Raw genomic sequence first — 5,894 nt, 5'->3', positions numbered from 1 at the left:
GGCATTTGTTCATTCATGTTTTCATATTTACCTTAACTGATTATTTAAAAATATGATAAAAATTACAAAAAAAATAGTTGGCTCGCAATATGGGGGAATATATTTAAAAGCTTTAGATATCAAGTTTATAAAATACAACAGCACAGAAACTACATACCACTTGGTATTCCTCAGCTGAGGACAGCATCGAAAGAAAGAACTCAAGCTGGAGGATGTCGGTCTTCCCACGGTGGTGAAGCCTTAGGTTTGGCTTGGGGTGCAGACAACACTGAGAGAGCATCCAGCAGACAGAGGAGGCACGCTCTAATAGGAAGGAGTGAATACTGAGGCTTTTATTTTAAACAAACGACTTGAGGTTTATTCTGAACATTAGAATTTTTTTTTTCTGAAAGAGGTAAGGGAAATAGTTTGGGCTTTCTTTGTAAAGCCTATTCCTGTCAATTTGGAAGCTGAACCGCAAGGGTTGAGGTTAGGTGTAGGCGGCTCTAATTTAGGAGCTGTGCTTCTCACAAAAGTCATGCTGTTTTCCACAATAGCTTTGCATTGGTGTGAGGGGAAAAAGAAGCAGAACCCTCATCAGAGAGCTTCTTTCTGCAGTAGCCGGTGATCTAAACCGAGATCCCCACTGGCCAGAGTGCAGAGAATAAAAACTGAAATGTTCAGACCTCAATGGGATATCTGTACCACATCCCTTCTTCTCAAGACTCATCACAAAAGGGGGTTGTAAGAGTCCGAGGTTTGGGAGGACTGGGGGAATGTGTTAGGTTTATTTCACACAGGAACTCACAAGGCTATGGCTGAATGCACAAGGCCTGTATAAGATTGAGCCAACCAAAGTTCGGGGTGGGGAGGGACCCACACTGTCCCACACATAGCAGAGGAGCTATTGATAGTTGATGCCTGCTGTAACGAAGAACACATTAAATCCAACCTGCTTGGTCCACTGAGCGTTACTTGTATGTTTATGATTTCAGGCTGATCACCTGGGAGTTGTCACTTTGCCACAGCCTAGAGAATCATCTGAAAAGAGAACCTCAATGGAGGCGTTGTCTTGCTCAGTCTAGATGGTGGGCATGTTTGTGGAGAGTTGTCTTGGCTGTTAACTGGTTAACAATCTGGTGATGGAAGGCCCACTGTGGGCAGTACTAGTCTCTGGGTAGTGGGGGAGACTGAGAAACCAAGCAAGGAGGCATGCTTTATTCTCTCCCTGTTTTTGACTATGGATATGATTCTTTATGTTCCTGCCTTGACTTCCTGGCAATAATGAATTGTAACCTGGAATGGCAAGACAAATAATCTCTCCCTGATGTTGTTTTTTGTTTGTTTGTTTGTTTTATTGGTTTTTTTTGGGGGGGGAAGGTCAGAGAATTTGTTGCATGAATAAAAAAGAAACTAAGACAGACTTGCCTGTATACTATCTGACATGTAACTATCTTGAGCATCCCTCCGCTTACTCCTTACATTGCCCAGGATATGAGGACATGAACAGATAGCTACTTTTAGCTCATACTATTTCAATGTCATTTGAAATTTGATTAAAGTTACACAAGGAATAAATACAGTCAGAATTCCTTTACAGTAGTTGAGGCTAGTCTATTTGTCGTCTCCTGATCCTAGATCTTCGGATTGTTTTTTTTTTTTTTTAATTTCTTTACTCTCTACATAGTATAATAGTTTGCTTCAGTTGAATAGAGAATTAGCTTCTGCTGCTTACTACCAGAGAATTCTAATGATATGTAGCACTGAGATTCTAGAAATTGCAAGAAAAGAAAACAGGAAATAACACTGAAGTATGCCAAGTGGCAGACATATTAAAGCCTGTGTGCTCTACCAGAGATGAGTTGTGTATTGTTTTAATCTATAGATGTGAGTCTACGGTTCGTGGCTTTAACATTTACGAAGCACAAAGATGTCTTAAGAATTACGTTGTTGTGTATTTTCAGAGATTGCTCCCAAAGGTTCCAATCTGGACTGGCTTTCTTTGCCCAGCAGTTCACATAGTTTAAAAGCTTCCCAGATGATTCTTAGCCCAAGTTTTTGGAAACATTCTTTTCAATCCTGCTGTATACAAAAATGGCAATTAATCAAGTCTGTAAGCACAGCAAAATCTGCCTGCCCCCTGCTATTTTGCTGAACAGTGCCAAACTTTCAGTACAGTCACTGTTTGATGAAGCTGTAGCTTTGCCAGTGACCATGGTGACCTAGTGAGTCAGTGTGTGAGATGTATTTACACATAACAAAACAGCAAAGATGAGTGTCACTTTTTTATTTTGTTGAGCACGAGCCAAGGGAATTATAAATAGGAATATTTAGCATTTAAAACACAGAAACTGTCGACACTATTGCATCATTCCAACTTCCATAATTTACATAAAAGGAGCTTCCTAAAGACACAGGTATAATTTTATTTTCTATGTGTCTTTACAAACACTTATATTCATTCAAAATATCACTATCTACATGAGGCTATCTCTAACACAAGAGATGAAAATTCATGATGATATTGTATTCCTTAAAACTAAGGTGGAGCCAGATGTGGTAGTACCCACCTTTAATCCGAGCCAACAACATGAAGAAGTGGCAAGCATATCTTTGAGTTGGGAATTCAATGCCTTCTTCTGGCCTCTATGGGCACCAAGCATGCATGTATGTACATACATGAAGGCAAAAATACTAATACATACATTTTTTAAAGAATGGAATGCAGACTTTTAAATAGGAATATATAAAGAAGAGCTTTAAAGAGTGATTTAAAATTAGTAAGGGACAGGGATATGAGCTCAGAAGTCTCTGCAACCACGTGCCTGCCATTTCCAGGCACTGGGATCCCACTAAAAAATATATTAAATGGCAACACAAAGAATGGGATGCAGAAAACTGAACTGATTTTTTTTTTTACCAGGGATGTGGTTCACTTTAGAATGTTTACCTAGCATGTGCAAGGCCCTAAGCTCAAGTCCCAATGATGTAAAGCAAAAGCAGAAAAAAGAGTTTATTGCAAGTCATGAACAATGGACAATGGCCCAAAGGACTATGGTTCCATCAACACTTAGGCTGACTTTATTCTATTTCCTCAGTCTCTGGAAGAAGAAGCTTTTCTCGTGTCATTTTTCATATACAGGTAATTGAGGGGCCTGTTTGCTCTCTCTGGAGGAAGCAATGGTATACTTTATTTTTTTTTTTTAACCATGAAACCTCACCTGATCACTACTTACGAGGTTTAGAATTCATACATCATACAACCAGATAGTTGTCTATGAACAACTTTTCAAACAGTCTAAGATGTCATATTTTGTCCAAAGGCAGGAAACAGTACGAGGACCCCCTTCTTCTGAGCTGTAATTAGGGTTCCACATCTCCAGTCCTTGGTGTCATAAGCTGAACATCATGAGGCAGGGATCCAGTATCAACATCCTCCAAGCCGGCTCATCTCTAACTCGATACCCACAAATACTAGTGAAGCAGACACGAGACTCTGTCTTCCTGCTATCTTCTTGCACATGACAGGCTCGGGGTTCACAGGAAGAAGAGAACACACTGGAGAAGCCAATCTGAAACACAGGCTAGCATTAATAAATTAGTCACGGACTTGAAGCTGTAACTTTCCTTTCTCACACATGGGTTCACAGGGCAGGAAGGCTTTACAGAAATGGTACGAAGTAAACCCAGCACTGTTTATTAGAAGTCTCTTCAAAGCTGTTCCGTGCCACGTTACTGAAACATGTGACAGTCACAAGAACTGTATGTTGTAACATTTTTCAGACATCCCCTTTCTGAAGTAGAAATAGGTCTAGGTTAGAGGGGAATTGACACCCCTAAACTCCTCTGCAGCACTTGGCCTGCTTTGGGATGGGACATTAGTTCATCTCTTAACCCTTTTGATTAATGATCTGTAATAGTAGAGGCGTTTTCTGTTGTTTCCTTTCTTAGCACCAGGAGAGCACAAAGAATTCATTCGAGTCAGTACAATTCAACAATTACGTACTTTGTTTGGGGTTTAATTTTGTCTTTTATTGTTTGTATTTATTTGTTTATTTATGTCAATTGACACAGAAAAGTTGGATATACTAATGGGGTCCTGAGACCTCTAAGAAGCCGTTTTGACTAAAATGCACTTGCGTCTCTCCCTTTGGATATCACACTGCCATATTTTCCACATTCAAAATCAATGCATTTCACAAAACTGAGTAAGTCTACATCCTGTAGAGGGCTTTTAAAGTAAAGACAGGAAAGACTTGGAACTCTCCGTCTATCAGAAAGATGGAGTTACCAACAAAGAACTTCATCTGCCAGACCTGGAGTTGGAGTGGATTCTCCATCCCCGAAAAAAGTTCTCTTTTTTCCCCAGTCTTAAATCAAACTATCTGGAGACAACAGGTCTCAGGTTTGCTCCCCCCCAACAAAGGGCTAATTAGACTGTTAGGGAAATTCCATGTCTCTAATTGCTTCCTGGCTTTCTATAGGTGGTTATATGACCACAGGGACAGTGAAGAGGGAATTAAAACCATTCCCCAGAGCAACACTGTAAATAGATCCATATCCTTTGTTTTCTGTATCATAATTTGATTTCATACAGTTGAGACACAGTGGATCTGTGCAATGAACTTAACGGCTCTAAATGTCCAGTACCAGTATAGTGACATATTTCAATGCACAACATCTTAAAACTGGGAATTTTTTATTATGATGGGAATGCTTACCATTGCTTTGTGGTAAAGCATTCAAATATCCTTTCTTCCCTTTGTCTTGTTTGCAGTAACAGTGCATTGGACCAAGGTTCCAAACTGCTCCTGAGACCAGGCTATGTAGCAGGGCTGGATTCCCTGCATGGAAGTCTTAAGTGAACGTTTTGTGAAGCTGTGAAGGTGAAGCTTAAGTTGCAGTAGAAACCCCAGAAGATTCCAGAAGCATGGGACATCCTGTAAGAAAAGCTACAAATGCTGAGTGGATCTCAACCAAGACAGAGGCTATATGCACCTCAGTCAACAGAACAGCAGCCCCTGGTGCCAAGCCAACACCACTGAGAACTCTAAGTTCCAACACAGAACTTGAGAGTTTTCAGTTTGTTCTGATCTGATATTTCCTTGCTATAACCCCAATTCTCTCTCTTTTGGATAAGAATATATATTCTGAATCATTGCATAAGGGAAGTCTGTAAATTCCTTTGGATTTTATAGAGGCTAGCTGTTAAACAGTTTGCCTTGAATCTCAGAAGAGACTTTGGACTTTTGAACGGTGTTAGGACTTCTAAAGTTGAACTCAACGCCTTCTGCTTTATGGCACGGCCATGAGCCCAAGGGAACCAAGGGTGGAATATTATAGTTTAAGACGATTACTCGGGTGTCACGTTGACAAGAGGTGGATTTACGATTATAAATCACAATGATCAACTTGACTGGAACAAACACTGAGGGCATTAATGGGTCACACTTCTGGGTGTGCCTGTGATGGTGTTCTCACGTTAACTGAGGAGCGAAGGCTCTGTGGAATGTAGGTAGCAATCATCCTACAGGCTGAGTTCCAGCCCTGAGTAAAAGTGGTGGAGGAGGTGAGGAGAAAGGGAAAATCTAGCTGAGCACTTGAATTCTATTTTCTCATGTCTGCGGTAACATCATGAATCATGGCTTCCCTGCAGTGAAGGACTGTATCCCTTGGAACTGTAGGACAATAAAAACTCTTCCCTTAAATTGCTTTCTCTTTAGCATTTGGTCATAGAGGAGGATTGGAAATGTAATATCTTAACTTCTACTCCTAGGCTGTTTACACCAAATGATGCTGCCAGATGGGTAGGATGAGCCATAAATAAGAAATTCTATTTTTCAGACTTCCAGTGCTGCCTTTAGTCCTTCGGGGCACAGAAAACTGGGTTATAACAAGTCTCCAAGTATATATGT

At 40.4% G+C, this 5,894-nt stretch overlaps 1 long non-coding RNA gene across 2 annotated transcripts in view; it reads right to left on the bottom strand.

The window, feature by feature from the left end:
• Nucleotides 1-2,269: 2,269 nt before the first annotated feature.
• Nucleotides 2,270-5,894, bottom strand: part of LOC126504934 (uncharacterized) — a 23,886-nt gene continuing 20,261 nt past the window's right edge. Inside the window, exons 3-4 of one of the 2 annotated variants that reach the window (XR_007592756.1) lie at nucleotides 4,701-4,919; nucleotides 2,270-3,563 (exon numbers count right to left, since the gene is read on the bottom strand). This is a non-coding gene — a long non-coding RNA (uncharacterized lncRNA). The remainder of the gene's footprint in view (nucleotides 3,564-4,700; nucleotides 4,920-5,894) is intronic. The other variant, XR_007592755.1, reaches the window with a different exon arrangement.

The sequence above is a fragment of the Alexandromys fortis genome, unplaced genomic scaffold (genome assembly GCF_014885135.2).
Source record: "Alexandromys fortis isolate MF-2015 unplaced genomic scaffold, M_Fortis_MF-2015_v1.1 scaffold_53, whole genome shotgun sequence".
Classification (NCBI taxonomy): domain Eukaryota; kingdom Metazoa; phylum Chordata; class Mammalia; order Rodentia; family Cricetidae; genus Alexandromys; species Alexandromys fortis.
Note: the sequence above shows the minus strand (reverse complement) of the source record. Positions and strands in the feature narration are given on the sequence as shown.